Raw genomic sequence first — 24,708 nt, 5'->3', positions numbered from 1 at the left:
AAATTCAACGGCTATAAAAATGTATCGGATGAATATTTTTTCCAAATTTTTTTACATAAATCTGTTAATCAACCTCAGTACTGATCAAAACTACCAAATCTTCACAAAAATTCAATGATTTTAACTCTTTAATTGCCAAGTTTATAAGTGGTGTCACTGATTTGGTGAAAAAACACACACAAAATGACCGATTTTCAATATAAAATGTGATTGTAAACTGGATTTTCTTAAACCTTTTTCACAGTCTTGGGCATGCCAAAGATTGGTAAAAACATTGGCTTTGAAGCATTTTTAGTTTTTGTGTAGCATCAGTTTAAATTTTTTTCTCCCTCATTTATTGTTATTGGCTGTTTTTGCCCCATTGACTTCCATTATAACCACATTTTTTGATTGCAGAGCTATGACACCTTTTTATCATGCATTTTTGAATGTTGGTGTTTTTTCCTTTTGCTAAGAGGTCAAATTAGTCATTTTTACTGTTGATCACCATGTGGCACTATTAACCCTTTAGTAGCCCTGTGCAAAAACAAAACTTAATTTCTGGCTTGTACATTGTGTTTTATGGAGTATAACTCCATAATAAAAGCATATTTGTGTGTGTGTGTGTGTGTGTGTGTGTGTGTGCGCGCGCGTATGTGTGCGTGTTTGTGTGTGTGTGTGTGCGTGCGTGCGTATGTGTGCGTATGTGTGTGTATGTGCATGAAAAAAAGATATTCTATATAAAAATCTTCTCTGCATTAGACATTAGATTTATGAACATCATTATTATGAACACATAAGTGTTTAGTCATTCCAACAGGACTTGCAGCATATCACTTGGTGCTCTCTGCAAGTTTGTCTGGAGGGACAGCAACTCATGCACGAGGGAGGTGAAAAGCTGTTTAGGAGAAGGCTTTCCTAGAAGACCTGGGAAAATCTCTGCAGCAATATTGAGGAGAGAGCATCACCCTCGCACACCAGTTGCTACTGCACTGGTGAGAGAGATTCAGTCTCCTGCAGCTGTCTCTCCAGACACAAATCCACAGACACCAGCAGGCACCAGCAGCTCAGGAGTGAAGAGGGGAACATGCAATTGGTGCAAAGAACAAACATGTCAGCACTTGCATCTGTTGTGGTGGACACACTTGCAGAGAGCACCAAGTGAAATGCTGCAAGTCCTGCTGGAAATACTGAACGCACCCCCGGCACACATACACACTAAAAGTTAGTTTGATTGTTTAGTTCTCCATCCATCCTCTACTCTTGCTTCATTGTTCAATTTATTTGAAGTTGTTTTTGTGTTCATAATAAATGATGTTCATAAATCCGATGCAGAGAAGATTTTTACAGAAAATTTCCCTAACCCCAACCATCACAAAAACCCTTCTCCTACTTCAAATTTTCAGGAAACATCATTTTGTTTGATTTATAAACTTGTTTCCTCATGGGGACCTCAAAATGTCCCCACAAGGTAACAAAGACACTGGTATTCCTATCTTTGTGGGGACAATTGGTCCCCACAACGTGATAATTACCAGGTACACACACACACACACACGCACACACACAATAATATGCTTTTATTATGGAGTTATACTCCATATAACTCAATGTACAAGTCAGAAATTAAGCTTTGTTTTTGCACAGGGCTACTAAAGGGTTAATAGTGCCACATGGTGATAAACTGTAAAAATTACAAATTTGACCTCTTAGCAAAAGGAAAAAAATCCAACATTCAAAAATGCATGATAAAAAGGTGTCATAGCTCTGCAATCAAAAAATGTGGTTATAATGGAAGTCAATGGGGCAAAAACAGCCAATAACAATAAATGAGGGAGAAAAAAATTAAAACTGATGCTACACAAAAACTAAAAATGTTTCAAAGCCAATGTTTTTACCAATCTTAGACATGTTCAAGACTCTGAAAAAGGTAAACAAAAATCCAGTTTACAATCACTTTTTATATTGAAAATCTGTCATTTTGTGTGTGTTTTTTCCCCAAATCAGTGACACACCTTATAAACTTGGCAATTAAAGGGTTAAAATCATGGAATTTTTGTGAAGATTTGGTAGTTTTGATCAGTACTGAGGTTGATTAACAGATTTATGAAAAAAAAATTGGAAAAAATATTCATCTGATAAATTTTTACAGTGGTTGAATTTAGTGGATGTTTTCATCCACTAACAACACGAAAGGGTAGTAAATTTGCCCACGGTATATCGTTGAGTTTTTAAAAAATTTCAAAGCATTTTCTTAAAATATATGTAAATATAAGATTTGTCACCAAAAATCATTCAATTTGCTAAAACAGAGAGAAAGTTACGGCCAAATTAAGAGTAAAAAAACCTCTGTAGTGGATGAAAACATCCCCAACAACACATGAGGGATAATAAAATAAAATAAAAATATACATGTATGCTTTACATCTGCCAAATATATAGACTTTTTTATGATGCGATTCCCATCAAGCAGCCTCTCTTGATCGGATCAAAAAGATAGTATAGGAGTACACTCTCAGAAATAAAAGTACAAAAGTTGTCACTGGACAGTACCCTTTCAAAAAGGTGCACCTTTTTACCCAAAAAGTGCATATAAGTACTTCAAAAGTACATATTGGAGTTTTTTATTCGTTCTAGAAACTTTTTTTACTCGCTGTCATCACTCCATAAAGCATAAGCTTGTCGTCTTTGTTTGTTTGCCGGCTTACTTCCAGGTGATGCGCTTACGTTTGGGAGGAGTAAAACACTGACATGTGGTTTTCCTCTACCTTTTTTTTATCTTTTCTCCGCCCTGTCTATGAGGCGCCGAACTCTCCAAGCAACAGTGCGCGAGAGAGATCGACGCTCCGTCCAAAACTGCATACTTCCATACTATATAGTAGGCGAAAAGCACTACTTCTAGTACTCTTTGCCTACTATATAGTATGGAAGTAGGCGGTTTGGGACGCAGTGCGAGTGTGTTCACTCCGCTCCGCGGTGAACTGAAGTTTTTCTTTTTTTTATTAACGTCTCAGCGTCACGCGACACAACAAATCGATTATGAAATTCGTTGCCAACTCTTTTAGTAATCAATTTTGATCGATATAATCGATTCGTTGTTGCAGCCCGAATTTTTTTTAACAGAAGTCTCCTTTCAAAGCCTACAGCGAACGGCCGGTTTGGACTACAGGTCTCTATTTCCCTATTGAAGGACGTCAATATAAGAGTTTTTGACTAAACTCCGCCCACAGGAATACGTCAGTCGCCAGCTTTGGCTTAAACAGCTCTGCTAAGCTAAGCTGCTGTCAAATCACAACACACTAAACAAACTACACAATCAGAACTCGTTACTAGAGGTCGACCGATATGCTTTTTCTCTGGCCGATGCCGATTTTTTAGAAATCAGGGCAGCCGATGGCCGATATGTTTGGCCGATTTTCTATATGTACATAATAATCAAAATGTTCTCATCATTATTAGCAGATATTTTAAATGCAAAAATGTAGAGCCCGACCGATTTATCGTTTTGCCGATTTTATCGGCCGATATGAGCCTGTCGCAGATATATCTGTATCGGTGTATAAGCCGCAGATATGAAGCCGATATGAACGTTCCTTACAGAAGACATTAAATGCTTTTGAAAGATGTAAGTACTTGTTTGTCCAGCAGAGTGCGCCCTACTGGTTGCTAATGGTGACCCAGGTCACTCACTGTAGTGACACCAGCCAACCCCCCTTCACTTCAGTCAGTCCCTCAGTTCAGGTGGTGGCAGTCACGCGGTTTCTTCACAACATTTTACACCTGGTGTTAAGACGCGCTTTGGTCGATTGGATTATAAGTGGGCGAGAAAGACACATTCCGGTTTACATTTGGTGTTTTTAATCCGTCTCTTTTGTCCACTTGCGAGTTGTTTAAAACGCAAGAGGAAGAAATGACGCGAGGCGGAGAAAGGACACGCTTAAACTGACGCGCAGTCTGTGGGAGTACAGATGCTTGTATGCTCATTTCAAAGCAATTGATTAAATAAACTTGCGCAACTTTACACCCTCGCTAAATTAAAGAGGCGGAGAGCAGACGCTTTAGTTTTATAAAAGTTTAAAGTACCGGCAGAACACTGTGGGTTCGCGTCATAAAAACGTTGTGCAGTACATTAAACATAAGCCTACATCAGTATGTTGTCAGTAAAGCATTGTCGTCTTAACAGTAAGTTTCTAATTAATTTGTGAAGTACATAACTTACTGTAAAGCAAATAAACAATGACTTTATAAGTTTCCATTTTCAAAATAAGCCCAATATAACATTATTCTTGTCAAAACTGACAATCATTTAAGTTATATGTATTTTGTTTTGTTTGTGTTTTAAAGTTATTTATAATTAGTCAAGTTTACTGTTTTATGCACTTATATCAGAATCATTTTGGATAATAAAGTTTTTGGTTAACTTGTAAAACACACCTGCCTATATTACATATCTTTGTCACGTCATTTTAAGTGTTTGATCACCACATTTGTGAGTGATCATTGCAAAAAAAGTATTTATATATAGTATATTCTGTTAATGTATATAGGGTATTATATGTACAGTAGCCTGCTGTAGTATAATATACTGTAGTATATGTGTACTGTACTATAATATACACATAAAGAATATCGGCCGATATATCGTTATCGGTGTTTTTTTACTCCCTAATATCTGTATCGGCATCGGACCCATAAAATGCATATCGGTCGGGCTCTACAAAAATGTCACTATTTAAGTCAAAGTATTTAAAAAATTAGTCTTTCTGAAGAGTTTTACAACCTCCTCTGCACCATGCATTTATCAGACACAGATATTACCTGACACTCTGCTGTCATCATCTTTGATCAGTTTTTTACCATGGCTTTTATTGCTTTGTAGGATAAAATCCTTATTTGGTAGACCTGATAAAATATTTATTCATCATAAAGTTAAAATAGTAAATGTCTATGGTTTTTAGTTGAGACTGTTATTTAGGGCAAATCTTTTTAAACACATTTACATTCTCATTTCTGAGGCTCTATAAGTGACTGATTGTGCTGACCGTGACGTCTTGTGACTTTAGTGTTGGGACAGATCTGTTGTTTCAACCGTTCATTCAAACGAATCCGTTCAAAGGAGTCAGTTCGCGAATCGGACGCGCTGTGTTCTAATCCAGGCTGAGCAGCGCAAAACTGTAAACAAAGTCTTACTGTAACAACACGAAAAACATTTCCTCGGTGGATATGATTTGGTCTTCCGAATTTCGCCATCGGGTCAGTTTTGTTTTGAGTAATAAAAGCAGGGAGACAGAAAGCGTGCGGGCGCGGCTCTTCTCTCTCTGTCACGCAAACAAAACTCATCATCACTCATTAATCACATGAAATGAGCCTAATCTTTGCACGGACATTGCACCGCGAGACATAAGCCCGTCGCGCTGTTGTGCTGGCTGCTTAATTCGCGCGATCCGCCATCATTTAGTGAAGCTGTTTGTGAACAAGGCATGGCTGCACACACACGAGACGGGAGCGAGCTGCTTGCAGCAAGAGACCAGCGTCACGAGTTCTACAACAGCGCTTAGGTGCCCGCAGATGCGCCTGCCTATTAATCGGCCTAATTTTGCAGCAAAATCGGCCAAAGCCGATTTTTTAAAATATGCCAAAAATCGGCCAATTAATCGGCCGGCCGATAAATCGGTCGGGCTCTACTCGTTACTTATTTCTGAAGGAGGGACTTCATAGAATAAGGAAGACATCAGCCTGTTATGAGGACAGTGAAAACAGCGATATACAGATTAGTAAATTGTGTTAAAAATACCACTTTTTTTACAAGTGAAACATGAACACATGTTAAATTGCGCACTGTAAACAAACTCAAAGCTTCAAAAACACAGAAAGAACGGGAACTTTAACACTAGAAATGTTGTACAGTATTGTACCCCATATTATGTTTTGTATACCTGTAATTAGTCAATCAATGACCTATTGCCAATTTCCACCTGGTAAGACTTTAAGCTCATTATTAAATGTGAAAAAATATTTCCACCTGATGCTCCCTGCATCCTAATCACTATTCAGTCAGCTATCTCAGTAGTTTGGCTCTTTACTGTTGCCATAGCAACAGCTCCAACCCGACTGAACATAAGGAAAGTATCTGCTGTACTCTAACATGAAAACGTTTTGCCTGTTTTGTTTCTTTCCCATAAAGTCCAGGCACATTGTCTCATAAAAGCGAGCAGCACATTGAAGGTGATTTAAAGATTCTGGACAAAATGTGTGAGAAAACATGGGTGAAGTGTGGAGATGAAGACTTAGCTCACAGGATGGGAGAGAAGTGCCTGCCAAACATCTAATCCAGCGTGTTAAAAGCCAGACTAATTACTGCAGCTCACATTCCTAAGAGGAGGACAGAGATGCATGCAGGGATATTCCCGCTAGGAAAAGCACATGCATCACAGACCCGATAACATCTAAGTGAATTTTAGAATAAGAATATCAGATTTTAGATACCACATGTACAAAAGTGGGTGGTAACTTTTCAAAAAACAGTGGATATTGGTATCTTAAAAAGGTACATATCTGTATCAAAATGGTACATATTAGGACCTTTTTAAAAGGTACCGACCCAATAAAAACTTTTGTAACTTTTTTTCTGTGAGTGCCCTACAAAAAGGTGGGCAACCAATATATAGAAGACAGAAAGCGGTTTTGGACACACAGTAAAGTCTTCGGTTTCACATAATGAACAAATAAACATTGCTGATGTCATCATAAGTCAAGCCATGCACAATGATGCCAACTGTTACACAAGTTTGATCAAAGAGATGTTTATCTCTAAGACTTATCTTTTGATAAAGTTTTATAACTGTTGCCAACACAGGCGCCATGCTTTGTTAATGTTTATAAAAATGTTTATCACTACCTGGATATGTGATTTAAAGCAACACTATGTAGTTTTTTACCTTTAAATAATGTCTCTAAAATTATTTCAGTGATAGAACAACTTTTAACTGGACAAATTGTACAGTTGCTGCAACCTGAGCAGCCTCCTAGCTGCTAAAAGCACACTCTGAAAGTGGCGGTGGAGGGTAGGAAACAAAGCTCCGCCCCTCCCCCTGCCTGCAGAAGAGTGTCTGATACCAGGCACTGTTGCGCTTTTCAACCACATGGGGGAGCTGTAAGTCATTTTTACATGGAAACTACATAGTGTTGCTTTAAAAACAAAATCTGTATGTAAAAACTGGGATTAGGGATGTAAGAAAGGGAGTGACTGGATTTAGTTGCAGCATGTGTGGGTCCAAAATGATAATCTTGGGCAGGAAGAGGCACCATGCAGACGGTTTATCCCAAAGCAGAACTAACAACCTGTTTCCAAGCAGTCTTTATTACACCAGACCTGAATATGAGGGTGGTTTAAATGCATATGGTCATTGACAAGTTACTTCTAAGCTGTTGCTATGTTTCTTCTTTGCATACTAATGTGTTACAGAGAATATATTTTACACTTCTTTAAAAAGACACTTCTAGAATTAGAGGTTACAGGATGTCCATTTATCATATATGGAACTGAAGCTGTAAGAAAACTTGTGTTTGAACATATGGAGTGAAATCTTGACTATGGCTACTGCTGGTGTTGAGCATTAAAAGTAATACTGCTGTAATAAAATTAATAAATAGGTGCTTCAAAGCACATTTATACCTGGTATTAAGATGTGATCCAATCGACCAAAGCGCAAGTGTATGAGAAACATGCATGTCAGTTCACATGTGGTATTGTAATCAGTCTCTTTTGTCCACTTTCAACCACTTCTGTCCTGATTACTGTAATGGCGTGGTCTATAGAGTCGTTTAAACACGGGTAGAGTTTAAGTTGACATGCATTAATATTATGTCAGAGTCTGCTGCTGCTTGTCTTGTTAGAAGACGCGCAATGAATCTTGGGATATCCTCGGCTGTTAAGGATCCATTCGTTCTATCCTTAACAGCACGGAGAAATAAGGGACGCATTTTGAGGCTTCATTCTAAGCATCCTTTGAATTGGGACGGCCTTACTAGCCTCAAGTCGCGCTGCTGTGACGCAATCGGTCTTAAAATACATCCTTACAGGGTCGCAGCCTTTGAATTTGGACATAGTCAATCGTTGTGACGAGCTTCGTATCGTGTGCACTCGAAAAGAAATCACCGGCTGCCACTGGTCGTTTCTCCCACTCACGTTTAAACGAAAGCCTCCACACTTTTGTCTCTTTTGTATAAACGTAATTCAATGCCGTGCGACCCTTCCAGAAACGGACCCTCTTAATTTCAAAACTGGTTTCTCTGATACTCACAAAGCAGTAGATCATGTGTCAACACCCTTTATGTGGATTGTTTTTTTAATGCTGCCTTTTCTCAAGAAGAAAAGCCTGTTGCTCAAAAAAAGCCATCTATACAGTAATTTAATGCACAGATTTAGCTATGTTTCTAAATACTTTTTTGTGAATTTTTGTAAATTGAAAGAGACTTTGTACAGCACTTCACATGGTACTGCTTTCCTATGACAAACGGCTAAATGCCTAAATGTAAAAGCACTGCAACTATCTAACGCAAAATGTTTAAAATTCAGTAAATATTAAAGAAAGTTTTTATTTGATTGATGATTTTTCACTTCACAAAGAGCAATATATAATAGCTTTCCATAGAGAGTAGGAAGGTAAAGAAAGGTCATAGTTGCCTGATACCAGACAATGAAAAAACACAAAACGAATCAAATCAATGGTCTTTAATAAACTTAGCAAAATGAAAACCGCATTAAAATCATTTAAATAACCACAATGTTGCTTACATTTATATCCCAGCTAAAATCACAGCAAATTTACTGTGATTATTAAATATTGCTTTTAATTATAGTGGAAATATATTGCCACAAACTCAAAAATGTTCTTAAATAACAATATGGCACATATAATAACAATAACAAATGTGTTGTAACTAAACTGGCAGAGTAAAGCAAAGGTCTTGGGTTCAACTGGGAACACACATACTGACAAATAAAGTAAACTTTGCATAAAAGCATCTGCCAAATGAATGCAAAAACTGACTCAAGCCATTTAGATTTTTGCATTCATCTGGGATGCAAGTGGAAAACGTGAATCATTTTTACCAATAATTGAAGACTTCAGATGCAAAACCCTCTAAGCTGTATTTCAGACTGGCTTAAAGCTGAAATTAGGGATGCACCGATACCGGTATCGGCCTCGATACCACATTTTCTAAAGTACTCATACTCGTTAAAAGTCCCCCGATACCTGGAATCGATACCACGGTCTGAGAAATGTCTATGTTTGAGCGGCGTGTAAGGGGTTAATGCCTCGTGTTGTCCAAAGAGGCAGTGTTTACAACAAACTAGAAAACTAGTCCTTTGTTTTTTTGTTAAATTATATGACTAAAGCTGTTACCTGTAAATTTAAATCATGTTTTTTAAAGCTCCACTGTGTAGGATCTACTCCCATCTAGCGGTGAAAGTCTATATGACAAGCAACTGAATATTACTTTCTAGCCCCCCCCCCCATTCGGAACGCGTTTTAACTCGTACGGTGGCCCGGCCGTGTCATGCCAAGGTTAACATGGCTTCCAGTAGCTACAAAGCAAAAGCAATGAGAAAAAAATGAACAATTTGCAATGTCCTTTGCCTGTGATCCATCAAAGCACACAGATTTATGTTTAACATGAAAAAAGTCTGATTGTCATGATATGTCCGCTTAAAATCACATACAAAGAGCAACCATGACGGGTTTAAATGGACGCGAACTAATATTATGTCAAAGTACAATGCTTATGTTTTAAGTAAACGTTACATGTCCGTGTATATGTAAGAGCTTTCTCTCATATTGGTGAAAAAAGATCGCGCAACTTTCACAAGCTTGTAAAATGAAACGAAAGACGCGCAGATCAGACGCTTTTATCAGAGTATTATGTCAGACATTATGTCAGAGTACAATGCTTATGTTTTAAGTAAACGTTACATGTCCGTGTATATGTAAGAGCTTTCTCTGATATTGGTGAAAAAAGATCGCGCAACTTTCACACGCTTGTAAAATGAAACGAAAGACGCGCAGATCAGACGCTTTTATCAATGAAAGGCTAAAATAGCGCTGTCACCGTGTGTTTGTGCTAGAGGTCAGAAAAGATGAAAAACATTTATCTCAGTACCTCAGATTACATAAATGGGTGGAGAGACGGCGTGTGTCTGTTCGAACACATTAAACCACATGCATGTTTACACTAACAAGTGTTATGCATAATCATGCTAAAGTTAGCCAAGGAACTATAAAACTTCAAGTTTACAACATGGACTGTATAGATGTAAACGAATATGCTGAATTACCTGTGGAGAAAATAGAAAGTGCAACTTCAGTGTCCCTTGAGCCCCATCTTGGAAAACTAACTCCAATAGTGACTTTGGTCTTGATGTTTTTCCTGTCACGTTGTCGTTTAAAATCCCCGTTTCGCATCCTTGGCGATTTGTTTTAATGTCCTCGAGAATATGTCTTCAACAGGCTTTCAAATCAAAGCATTAGATCGCAGGTTCATCACTGTGTGCGGTTGTTGTAAAATCCGAAGGATTCAGCTACGCAACGCAGGTCACAGGCTGGATACGTCATCAAGCCTGGTTTATTTAAATCAACTGAGCATTACATTCGCAAGTCATACGCATATTACATCAATTTACAATTAACTAAGAATAATTGTCAGCTTTATAATTGTTAATATTCTGAAATAAGACTGTCTTAATGACGTATACCGCCTACACATGCAACCTCCGGAGGCTTCAGCTATCGGACAGCATGAGTGTAGAGTGAAAGCGCGAAAGGCGGAGCTTGAATTTCAGGAATATCCCTCGTCGGCGAATGTATTTCAAAGATGGAGGCACAACATGGATTCAGCCAGAGAGCGCTTCGACGGTATGCATTTTAAATAGCAGATTCTACACTTACGAGAATACTTTGATTAGTGGGTGGGAAGTAATTACACATGAATGAGCACATACTTTTGAAAGAAAACATGGGTTTTTGTTAAGAATTAACTCAATAAAGTACACAGTAGAGCTTTAAGTACTCGGTATCGGCAAGTACTGAAATGCAAGTACTCGTATTCCAAAAAAGTGGTATCGGTGCATCCCTAGCTGAAATTAAGCAGATTTCAAGCAAAAGTATTTGATGAACGTATAATACGTACCGAGAGCATCAAGTTAATATCATTATGTCATAAGTTTTGACAAGGTGGTGTTTTTGCATCGGAGCTCCTCTATTGTTTCACATGACCTAATCTTTTCCACTGAATCTTCCTTTCTGCCTTATGTGGACAGCCAAACTCTTTTGTTACTGAATTGAGGTCACATTTTTTGGCTCTGTTACTTTTTTGGCCCCAACGATCTTGCAAAGTCCAATGGCCTATGGGCAGATGTCAGTTAAACAGCAGCCGTCAATTTATGTGACCAATGCTACCTCTTCATATCAAACAGCCAATGTCTTTTTTATAACAAAGTTCAGTTCTCCATTTTTTTAACGCCATGCCAGCCTCTATGGCTATGTTTATGCCGAGAACTGGATTTTTAATTATGCAGATTCAGAATAAACGAAAAAAATTTAAGATTAATTTTGTCTCCCAAAGGTCTTCGAGCTATCAAGCAGATCTGTGTTAAACAATGTCAGCAAATGGCACATTGACAAAGCTAGCAGTTCACAGTTTACCCAAAAACAAAACAAAACAAAACATGTCATTATTAACTAAACTTCCCCTTAAGTAACCTCACAAAGTCATTATACAACACAAATTTCCCCATCCACTGTGGCTCCCAAATGCACATGTACATTTTGCTATGATGCATCAACATCCATCACAATATTGGCATCAATGACGATCAGTCAAAACAACAAACAAACCAATGACGTACAAATCTACAGCGCAAGGACTTTAAATTTCACTCAACAGCTCTAGTCATTTGTTTTTAAGACTTCATTACTGCATATGCACTTCTGTGTCCCATGATGGACCAAATTAAAATCACATGATTTGGATTTTTGTAAACAACCCTTTTAATAATGCATAGAGCTGTTTAAAACATACGACACGCTGTGCAAACAGACACCTCAACCTATTATATGTCTCTCTGATCACTGCCCAGCACTTACACATCCCAAGTACAAAGGCCCGAGCCTTTTGTTTTTAAGGGGTGCTTCACTGGCTGCGGGGCATAAGGGGGAGGGATGGACAGACGGCCAGTAGCCTTGTGTCATGCACTGCCTGTCTCAATTCACTTGGCTGCCTCCGAGAGGCCCTGAAATAATGCAGTTCGATTCAGCACGGTCAGGCCTGAGAGGAATTGCAATGAGTGACGCACACCCACAAACACACAAAATACAGCATCACAATGCAGCAGCGCGAGCACCATTAGCGGTAATGAGGATGTGTCATAAACTGACGCGTCTGAGATAAGACTGTGAGGACAAAGGGACATTTACAAAGAATGTGCTACGATTAATTAAATTGATTGTTTGCGATGCAATATGATTAATGCAGCAATAAAAAAATAAAAAACAAATGCGATAATACTATAAACTAGGGCTCCAAGATATACCAAAATCATAGAAATATCGCAAATGTGAATCTCTCAAAACTGATTGATTTCAATGCTTCAAAAAGTTATGCATATAGTCAAGTTTTAGGTCAATGCAGATAGCAGAGAGACTGGCGAGACAGACACAGTGAAGCTTTCTTTTTTATAAGGAAAAACGTGAAACATGTTCGTCAAATACTTTTTTAGTTTTTAAAGCAACTCCAGCCAAATATCAAAATTACCCCATGATGTTCTCACCCTCAAACAATCTAAGATACATATCCATCATCTTTTATACAAAAATATTTATAAAAATGCACCAAAAGGAAAATTCTTGGACAAAGCAAAAAAAAAAAATCAATGATTTTTTTTACCATTGCATAAGTTACATTTCCAGAATGTCCTTTTTACTATATTATTTATTTATTAATGAACCATGTCTTTAACATTCCAGCAGACATAAAAGGAATATTCCATTTTCTTAAAAGAAAAATCCAGATAATTTACTCACCACCATGTCATCCAAAATGTTGATGTCTTTCTTTGTTCAGTCAAGAAGAAATTATGGTTTTTGAGGAAAACATTGCAGGATTTTTCTCATTTTAATGGAATTTAATAGACACCAACAATTAATACTTAACTCAACACGTAACAGTTTTTTTCAACGGAGTTTCAAAGGTCTATAAATGATCCCAAACGAGGCATAAGGGTCTTATCTAGCGAAACGATTGTCATTTTTGACAATAAAAATAACAAATATACACTTTTAAAGCACAACTTCTCGTCTAAATCCGGTCCAGCGCGACCTAACGTTAATGCGTAGTGACGTAGGGAGGTCCCGTGTTACATATATAAAACGCACATTTGCGGACCCTTGTAAACAATAAACTGACACAAAGACATTAATTAGTATCAGTTGACATACAACAACGTAGGAACGGTCCTCGTTCTCAACACTTGTAAACACTGAGGCGGAGTTTCGTGTTCGTCCTCTGTGACCTCTTGACGTATTGCGTGGGGTCACGCTGGCGCATCACGACCGGATTTAAACGAGAAGTTGTGCTTTAAAAGTGTATATTTGTTATTTTTATTGTCAAAAATGACAATCGTTTTGCTAGATAAGACCCTTATGCCTCGTTTGGGATAGTTTATAGTCTTTTGAAACTCAGTTGAAAAAAACTGTTACGTGTTAATTTAAGTGTTAATTGTTGGTGTCTATTAAAGTCCATTAAAATGAGAAAAATCCTGCAATGTTTTCCTCAAAAAACATAATTTCTTCTCGACTGAACAAAGAAAGACATCAACATTTTGGATGACACGGTGGTGAGTAAATTATCTGGATTTTTCTTTTAAGAAAATGGAATATTCCTTTAAACGTTGGGAAGGTTGTCTGCTTGCATCCAGCACAGGCTTCAGTGACACTAAAGTACAGAGTGTATGACAGTGAGACGGCGTGATGATTGACAAAAGTATGACAGAGGAAAAGGCACTTAAAGCACTGCTGTCTGACAGAAAACTTTTGTTAATAACCGTTTTATTTCTTTGTTTAATAAGTGTGTTTGTCATTGAAGGATTTCCTTCTAGAAAGTTCTTGTTACGCACTCCCGTCGCTATTCATCGCTCCCCTCTCATCTGTGAGATTCAGCGCTATCCGTGCTTGTTCATTCAGCAGACAAAAAGGAACATTGTTGTGTCTTTCTTGTACTCTGGCTCTGCATGTTGTTCAGGGTGTCTTGAAGAAACTTGCAGTGCTGTATGTTTTCGCGTCTTTTTCAGACACATTAAAATGTTTTCAACCACAGGTTTTGCCGCATTTATGAAGAGTGCATGGCTCTCACTCTGCACTGGTTGCTATTTGATTGTGTCATCGAAGACCCTAAATTTTATTCTTCTTCGGCTGAACACTGAAAATTTATTTTTTTGGCAAAATAATGTCAGTTGATGAACATTTGGTGCATCCCTAGTTATTTTAGTAAATGTCCTTGCTTTTAATGAGAGAAAACAGGGATTAGGGAACTTTTGACTTTGAAGCCCAATAAAGTGCATCCATCCTTCAAATAAGTAATCCACACGGCTCCAAGGGGTTAAAAAGATTTTTTGCAGGTAATCGATGTAATATTGTATGAAAAATATCCATATTTAAAATTTTACAAACTATAACAACTAGCTTCTGGTAACGGCATCATCTTGGACTCCTATGGCAACGAGCACCCGCTACACTCACTACGCTGTCTCGTGTGAATCATGTCAGTCCAGGATGATGCCGTAACCAGAAGCTATTATAGTTTGTAAAGTTTGAAATATGGATATTTTTCTTACACAATCGCATCGATTAACCGCAGAACACCTTTAAAGAGCCAGTAAGTAGGATTTTAAGTGTTTTATTAATTAAAATCAATGTCTTTATTAATAAATATGTCCTCATTGGTGTCAAATGATCTCTGGAAATTATCTGAGTTTTCTTTGTAAGTTTAGAATTTCTCCTCTTTACTTACATTGAACGGATAAGTCCAAAAAGGCTTCCATGTCGTTCCGCCATACTAATAAACTATAATAGCAGAGAGGGACAAAAAGCACTAGCCTACCAACACATTTCCACAACACGTTTTCATTCAGAACACGTGAACCAGCTGAAACAGACAAGGAGATCAGTGATTACATAACGGCTACCGTAGTTGGAACACGCATTTGGAAAGACGAGGCGCTAGAGAGCACTGTTCGTTTGAATGGAAAATACAATTTCACCACTAGATGGGGGTAAATCCTACTTACTGTCCCTTTAATTCCTTGGAGTCGTGTGGATTTCCTCTGTGAAAACGAAGCCACTTTTGGGGGGTTTAAAGTCAGAAGTTGTTTTCTAACTCCAAATGTGTGAAAGATGATGGACATATGTATGTCGGATAGCTTGAGGGTGTGTAAATCATGGGGTAATTTTGATATTTGGCTGGAGACTCCCTTTAAAAATACTTTATTATTCAAACAGATTTCACTATTCTAAACCATTATTGTACAGCATATCATATCGCATCATTTAGCCAAGTTATCATATTTCGCGTCCTTACAATAAACACACAATACTATAAATAATGTAAACATAATAAATTAAAACACTTAAAAATTCTAAATGCAAAAAGTATATAATTAAAAAAAATTATGACAATCAAACGCTGAAATTCAGTTACATGGCTGTTTGTGATCCTTCTCTACCAATTGAGCTAGGAAATAACTATGATAATTATTGATATAAACATACATAGCCATTGTTCAAGCACATCTTCAGTTAAAAACTTCCCATTACAGAGATCTTCAGTGGCTTCTTAGTAGGGATGCTAAACAATTAATCGCGAGTTTTATTGTTTTAAATTAAGTTTTTGTTTACATCACATATGTGTGTAAACTGTGTATAATAAATATGTATATATATAAATATGAACACATTCATGTATAATTTTAAGAAAAAAAAATGTATATATTAAGTATTTATATTTATATATAATATAAATTATACATAAATATACAAATTTATATACACATGTAAACATTTCTAAAACATATACATGCATGTGTGTACATTTATTTATACAAAGTTATTATACACAGTTCACACACACATATATGATGTAAACAAAAACTTTTATTCTGCTAACGATTAATCGCGATTAATTGTTTAGCATACCTACTTCTTAGTAAACATTCAAATGCCTGTAGAATAGTGTCAGATCTCAGGCCACTTCAAATGACATATTGAAGGACCAATCACAAGCTGAATATGTGGCTTGCCAGCTTAGACACCTGCCAATGGTACTGTTCTTGCCGTCTATGCTAACAATGTCAAACCACAAGCACAAGATTCCGCTGAGTAGTGTTGTCAAAATTATCGATATTTCGATACATATCGATACGGAAATTTTAAAACGATTCCAATACTCGTGTCCCGCGGAATCGATACTCCTAGACGAGCTGCGAGTTGTTTTTTATGTAACTCTGCAAACACCAGCTGCGCATTCTCGCTCTCTCTCTTTTTCTTTTAAACGGCGCCGCACACACAGTGCACGTGAATGCAGTGCTCCGCCTCCTCTCATCATCTCGTTCGCTCCGGTTTAACAGTACAAGAAAGCCAAGCAGCATTGCTGTGTGGAGGTTTTTTCGGATGCGAGTCAAAAAACATGCGAACCCGAAGGACACAAGTGAAGTAAGCCAAATATGCGTTGCTACAGAGCCGCGTGCTAACGGCGCTAGCAAAGCACTAAAGGACCGACACGCCGACGAGAGATTGATAATCATCCCAAAGTATTAATTCTAGACTTTTGTTGTTGATATTTGTTGTCACGTTTTGCCTGTAATGATCCAAGTTAATACAATCGCCTCACAGTTATCAGACTTGGGAAATTAGACAGCATTTTAGCTGACAAGAAAATACTTTTACTGTGGTAAAAAGTAAATGAACCCAGATACTGTTGTGCTTTAAGTTCACAAAAACACGTCATTTATTAACCCTCATGTCGTTCAGTGAGGTATATTTTCACATTTACACTATAATAAGCAATGCATTTGTTTAAGTACTTGTTTATCTTTTTTTACTATGCTAACGCTCACTAGAGAAAAACTAAGATAATGCTGGTAAAATTATTCTTTTTTTACCTTGAATGCCATTGCTCTAATTAATTTTTTAAATTTTGATATGATATATTTTATATTTTGCTTAAATGTTTAATATATCTGCTGTTCATTTATTAGTGTGTTATATGATAAGAATGTTGTCCCGTTTTTAATTTTATATTACAGCAATGAGATTTGAGAGTGTTTCTCCCTTTTCAGGAAAAGTATCGAAAAAGTATCGGAATCGAAACAATTGACATAGTATCGGTATCGAACCAAGAATTTTGGTATCGTGACAACACTACCGCTGAGTACAGTAAGCCATGTTTATGCCTGCAGAAAATCCCGAAAAGCAAAAGCAGTTTTCTGAATCAAAGGTAAAATGAGGTTACATATGATATGAATTAGAACCATAAGGCACATGCTGTGTTGAGTTCTGGAGTGATTACCTTGCCTAGAATCTACAAAACATGACTTTTGCAACCCGGCAGGAAAAACGTGTTTGTGTCGGTTATATCCATCAGCAAAGCAATCCCCATAACAAAATCTACATGGACGCGGCAAATGTCAACTGTAAACTAACTTCCTGGGCTTACATATTTCGCAATAAATGTTTTTAAATGGCAACGACTTTTCCCTGCAGCTCAAAATACAGTTTTAATGGTTATACATGGCTTTTGCTGTAGTGATCAAAAGCAGCCGAAAAACAGGCTTTTCCATGAGATCCACCCACAGACTCTTGCTTACACAGGATAAATGAGTAATTTTATAAAGAACCGCACTGTCTGGCTAACAGACACCGATTTACCATACAAAGGTAAATTACCTCTACTGTATGTATGTGCTCAATGTCCTGAACAAAAATAAAGCATGGGAAATTAAAATTAGCTGATAGGGTGCATGTTGGCCTCTAACCAACCTACAAACAAACTACAGCATGAACATTACATACATAAAGTTATCTTCGGACTGGGAAAGCTATCCTTAACACTGTTATAGGCTTTACTTTTAAAAATACATAAATGCTTCTGAACGCAATGCAAGGAAAATTTACTAATTTGGAGCCAGCAAGCATCAGGCAGTTCCTGCCGCTCTAAATTGGCAGGTACATCTGAAATAATTGCTTCCCAAAATCAAAAGAAAATGAGCAAGCCAAGCTGCGGCAGAGATCGGGGCGTCTTTAACATCTGATTGCTAGTCTAGCTCAACACATCACGCAGGGTTTCACATTCACTCTATGCATATTAATAAGCCCTTTTCAACCTGGTGGAAGAGCTTTGCAGACTCCAACTGACGGACAGCTTGTGGAGCCAGACTGATGCTTCAGTGACAGATGAGTTTCTGTTGGCAGACCAAATACAATCTGCTGACCTGAGTGCTGAAGGTGTCAGTCAGCCAATACAATCACAGTTAAGATTTTCTATTTTTACTACTTTTATCTACTATGAAAATCAATGGGTGCCATCAACTATATGGTTACTAAAAATGAACATAATTAACTGCTTAAACACTAACTGTAAATTAATACTATCAGTTAAACTTTTAACAGGCTAGAAGAAAACACATTCGGTTATAATGGTTATAATTTCTATTAAATAGGCACTTTTACTGCTTCTGCTCTATCTTTCTATGTCTCTCTTACCGATTGAAAAAGCTTAATTCACTCATTTTTCAGATTTAAAAGTCTACTTGCGGTCCCGGTGACAGGTGACTTTACTTACAGCTTAAGCTTTGCTTGTTCAGTGCAATGCTTAGCATTGCTTTTTTTCTACCATATCTGTGCAAACTTTTTAGAAAAGATATGGTTTATTAATAATAAGATTATAAAAAATGGGAGAAAGAAAGTGCAGCGCGTGGTCGTAGCAAGACCCAGTTCTGATCGCCATAGAAACCGGATGCACGCTGCAACTGCCCTCGAGCTTTAGCACGGTAGCGCTCGCGGCTGTTCTCCGATCGACTCGAGTTTTACACCAAATATTAATCACTTGGGACCCGAAGAAATTAAACTAGGACCGACCTCGACGCGACTGACCATTTAAAATATAAACCCGGAACCGCACGGGTCTCGGGTATTCCGCGAAGACCTCTAATGGTAAAACTCTGCTCAAGTTCAGACACATGGAAGGATACAATGTGACACTTGCTTCGTGTCGCACCGACGCAATTCATTGAGAAACAGAAAGCACACGAACACTCACCGTGTTGAAGGCTCAGAACACGTTATAAAACGTATTCTTAAAAAACACATTTCTGTTTTAATAAATGATCTTAGTAAATCATAGCATATTGCCTAAAACATAAGGTAGGCACAAAAAAAATCAGTGATACATTTGCAACCCATTAAAAATTTGGGTCGCAATGGCATTTCAAAAGGTCGCATATGCGACCAAACTGGTCGCAGTGTAGTTACCTATGATGACATGCTGGCTTGGGGGCAAACAATTAGACAAGATATTAGTCAATCAAGGTTGCAAAAAAGTATTAATCTGCGCTACCAGTACACCCTCAGAACGCATTTTCGGGGCGGTTGGAAACATTATAACCCCAATAAGGTTTCACACTTGAACCGTATTTTGTTTAGGATAGAAGTGCTACAATAAACACGCACTTAGGCACCAATCAGCTCGAGCACCCACTGAAATGGCCAAGCACATATGCTCAATTGCTTCACATTTCGTATCTAAATTCACCTGCAAAACATGACTGCGCTTTCTTTCCTCCTTCCTTCTTTTCAAAGTGTTTGGCGCTCCAGAGCATCTTTCATTGCTAAGTAACCTAAGCATTGCTTGATGTTAAGAAGAGCACCCACCGTCAGAAAAAGAAATTGGCTCCTTGAACACACACATTGGTTAAGCAACGCATACCTGATCCTCATTTCTATTTTTATATTTCAAAATATATATGCATTATATACAACCCTACCCTACATGCACACACACTCACACACAAACACTATAACCACCCCACCACTGTGGTGAATTGGTGCATTACCCCTGCGGTGGTAAAATACTGCCACCGTCACAGCCCTAGATGTAACAAACGATCATTACCATATTAAGTGTTGTGTTTATTTTTACAGTGTGTTGATGCCCTGCTTGCCTTAAACTGTAAATGAAACCGTAAAATGGTGTTTAAATGGTTCTTTATATCTCATACTTATGTGAATCCTCATGTTTCACATACATGAGCATTCCTAGTGGTTACCATTTTCAACATATCTTCTTTTGCATTAAACAGAGGAAAGAAACTCAACGTGACGGTGAGTAAACAATGACACACATTTCATTTTTGTTTGAGTATCCCTTTAAATGAAAGTACTTTAACAGCACTAGACTTGAAGTGGGTTCTGCCTCTGGTTAAAAATGCAAATACCATATGAACTGTACTAGATTGTGCTGTCATCATCGGTTTGTAGAGAATGGAAATTTCCCAATGATTCACTGATGTTTTTTAAACGAATAAAAAAAAAACAGTTCACTTCTGCCTCGTACAAAATGTTTGACATGTTTGAAGTACATTTAGCCTCTAGTTATGGCTCTGGTCCCTCTTTCAGTACATGTTTATTGGACATTTTGCACCCGTTATATACTTCGGCAAGTAAAAATCACTCTAAAATCTTAAGCTGCTTACGTCAATTATAATTTTCTTTCCTAAAAATGTGTTTTGCTATATCCAACAGCACTAGACCAGCTGCTAGAACATTTGTTTCTGCAAACCTGTCATGATAAGATGTTGGCAGAAAAACAAACACACACATATGTTTGAATGTAAGTGGCTGGTTAAGCACCTTTCAACATCAATGAAGATAACACATGCTTGTTGATGAAATGCAGGTGACAAAACTATCAGGACATGTTAAATCAGTGGTTCTCAAACCTTTCGGCATGCACCCCCCCCCATAAAAACAATTAATGACATAAAAAAAATCTCAAACTTAGAATTTGTATTAAACAAAACCAATCAAATCATACAATATAGTGCTGTTGGTTTGTAGCCTTAATTTTCTAAAATTAATTGCACAAAATTTCGGATGAATTAATGAAGTATTTTTTTTAAATGTCATAAAACTGGGCCTCCTGATACAATCTCACGCCTCCCAGTTTGAGAACCACTGTTTTAAATGGATAGAGAGTGACTCAGCTGTTATTTCACCATTTGCAGGAAGAAACACAAGTTTGCATTCTGTACCAACAGGTTTAAATTGAGACAAATATATGCACAATTATACAATGCTTAATTGTTGAGAAAACAGTGTCGCAATGGAAAAAAATATAAGTTAAATAAGTTTAAAAATCCAACTACAGTATCAACAATGACAGTCAACAAGACCTCTGAAAAGCAAGATTTCTTAAGAGAACAGCTTTGAACACAAATCATAACAATCACTCAGTTTAAACCCATCTCATCATTGATTGCATTTGTCTGAAAGATTACATAACTGTTTCCAAGGTAGACGCAGTGAGATCACGCCAACAGTTTTATTATCATGTGGTTTTGTGTTTCCCTTTCACTCGAACTGCCCTGCCCTCTTGCCACACGGTCTCCTTTACGTCACACCCACAATGCCTTGCCCTTACCACCATCAGCCACTCCTGAGAACTGCGCTTTTTATGAATCCAGTCACCTGATGCAACCTCAAAGTACACGGGAGTGAACGCAATAAGGCACAAGGTCAGCACGCATGCACAGAAACATGGAGGCACAACCTTCAGCCTACTGATCATAACCCAGTATATAATGCACAAAGCCTTACTTCCCAGATATGGGAAGGTACAGCTACTGATCAATCGCCTAAATTTAAACCAGTCAGTGATGTCTGGTCTTTCCTCTTTACAAGGATTTCTCAACAATATGTCTTTCCAGAAAGTTTACCTTGCTGCAAACACTTACAAAGAGAAATATTATAACTATTTTTTTTTTAAATACTAGAAAGCAAAAATGTTTGTGAAACTCAAATTTACAATTACATTTATGAATTTGACAGACACTTTTAGGGGCTGTATATACCTGTTTTTATGATGATTTTGGTCAATCGATTCACAAGTGGACGAGAGAGACACATTCACGTTTACACCTGGTATTTTAATCCGTCTCTTTTGTCCACTTCTGTCCTGATTTTCTAAGGGGGTGGTCTGTGGGCGAGATCCTCTGCTGTCGTTTAAACACGAGCGAAGAAATTACGGGTTTAAAATGCGCACTGTGAAAAACATTGTGCTCAGTACATTACATTAGATCAGTAGGCGGTCTTTTGTGGCTGCTTGAACACATTCGACCACAAAAGCAATCTAACCTAACCCTAACCCAGCAATCTTGATCAGCTTCTAATGGCGCTTTTTCATTGCATAGTACCACATGCACATGAGTCAGGTCGTTTCAGCTTACTTTACTTTTTGCTCGGTTAGCTTTTCCATTGAGTTTAGTACCACTTCAGAGTTGGAGGGATTATAGGCGTGTTGTAATATTTGCGCTGCCTACTGTTGTGAGTGACATCATACAAATGGGTGCGAGCAACAAGGGAGCATCGTTGGAATGCAGTGTTTCCCATACATTTATTTCTCAGTCCGCTACAAAAACAAAATTGACCACCACAAATAAATGTTTGCACATCACGTTTCTCACAACCTCTGTGTCACATGACAGTTTTCACAACCTCTGTGTCACATGACAGTTTTTGTACAAACACCCGTGGCGTCAGTCGACGGGTTCCGCTGAGTTGCAAAAATGCCATGCGTACATGCGAACGCGCGCGTCACGAACTTGCACGTCGCCAATGTGCCGCCACAAACTGCGAGCCGGTAAAACACTGGCATGGTGTTCCTGATTCTCAGCCTGTAGATGTTTTTCACCACTAAAAAAGAGTTTGGGAACTTGTAACAAAGCACAGATGACAACAGGTTTGCTTAGGACAGCGGGGCACGCATGAAGGTAAAGCTAATCTTGCATTTAGCGATGAGGCTGGTAGAGATGATTCTCTCAGACCAATCAGTGATCTACAGTGTTTTCATGTCACATTTTAGAAAATTAACCGAGGTGGTACTAAAAAATGTATTGGGTTCTATAGTATCCAGTAGAACAGCCCCCAAAAGTGAGCTTACCCAACCCGCACATACTGTAAGTTTCTTTACTATACATTATACTGTAGTACATTATAGTATTTGCTACACTTTGTTATAGTATCCTGTAGTAACTAGGAATGCACCGATACAAAATATCTGGGTAAATTCAGGTAGATGGAGACACTTTTTATAATGGGATGACTGTCTAAAGCTGTCCAAATTTACCCAACATTTCCATTTCTGTCTTAATTATGACATGCACATACATACATATCTATCTATAAGATTTCTTCCATAATAACCCCCTAATATTGACACACTTAAGGGTATGAATGACAAATATGCAAAGATTCATTTAAAAACAATAAAAACAAAACGTCCACATCTTCCAAGAAAGTACTAGATCTACAAATGGCTATTCAATAGCACTTTAAGATCAACACTTACTGATAAATTCTAGCTAGGTTAAGCTGAGTACAGGCAGGGTTTTATTAAGTTACAATCATATCTACATAATACAAATCCCTGGATGACTAAAGTGGCTTTGTCTGTAACTTCCTGGATTTAAAAAGAGGCGGATGTGTCTAATATCGCTGCTCAGTTTACCTGCACGTCGACACACCCTTAGCACCTGCACGCTTTATTTTAGCCGACACCGGTCTGCAAAACTTGTGAACTGTCTAACTAGACGACATTATAGGTGCGCACCTTATCATCTGTACTGAGTTTATATAAGACTCAGAAAGCGATTATGAACCCCAAAAGTATATTATCTAGGCAGCACGCTAAATTTTGCAACACCTCCATTGTCGTTTACCTAACGAGGCCTGCGAAAGAGCTCCAACTGTTGCATCTTCACTAACTAGGACAACTTCACACACAACTCGGCCAGCATGACTTTCTTTTCGTTGCTCTTCATTCTCAACACAAACCAAAACGAGCGCTCGCGTTTTAAGACAAACGCCGCGCGGCTCGTGGAAACACGTCACATAATGTGACATTTCCGAAACGTGAGAGAGTACATAAGAGCTCGATGCGTTTTTGTAAATTGAACAACTTCAAAGCGATACATACCAGCTGTTCAGTCCTCTATGGGAAAGACGTTGACATGTAGGCAAGTTGCAGTTTTCGCCCCGCACTCTCCTTCTCTAGCGAGAATAAAACGCGCGCTTGATGTGCGCGCACTCTTCTTTACCGCTGGAAACTTTGTTTCTGTCCAGCGCTAGTGTGTATGGCAGCGAGTAGACGCCATGTTTGTGTTTTGTTACTCTGCTGCGTTTCTCGGTCTGACTGCTGGAGGCGGATGGACCCGCCCATGAGTGATTCTCTTGCTCCGCATACTTTACTCTCTCTCGTCAGGCATGTTTGACTTCCCGAGGCGCTGCGCAGTTTTACCGATATATGACATCACAGTACCGCGAGAGCGCTTCTACAGCACAGCTTCCGAATCGCTCCCGCGGTACTATTTTGTCATACGCTAATCACTCTACACGGCACCGCAGG

General features: G+C 38.1%; 1 protein-coding gene across 2 annotated transcripts in view; it reads right to left on the bottom strand.

Moving 5' to 3' along the window:
• Window positions 1-24,506, bottom strand: part of dennd4c (DENN/MADD domain containing 4C) — a 71,675-nt gene extending 47,169 nt beyond the window's left edge. For both annotated transcript variants that reach the window (XM_065288935.2, XM_065288936.2), the window contains exon 1: window positions 24,280-24,506. The gene's annotated coding sequence lies outside the window, so the exon portion shown is untranslated. The remainder of the gene's footprint in view (window positions 1-24,279) is intronic.
• Between the last annotated feature and the right edge of the window lie 202 nt (window positions 24,507-24,708).

The sequence above is a fragment of the Paramisgurnus dabryanus genome, chromosome 2, assembly GCF_030506205.2.
Source record: "Paramisgurnus dabryanus chromosome 2, PD_genome_1.1, whole genome shotgun sequence".
NCBI lineage: Eukaryota > Metazoa > Chordata > Actinopteri > Cypriniformes > Cobitidae > Paramisgurnus > Paramisgurnus dabryanus.
Note: the sequence above shows the minus strand (reverse complement) of the source record. Positions and strands in the feature narration are given on the sequence as shown.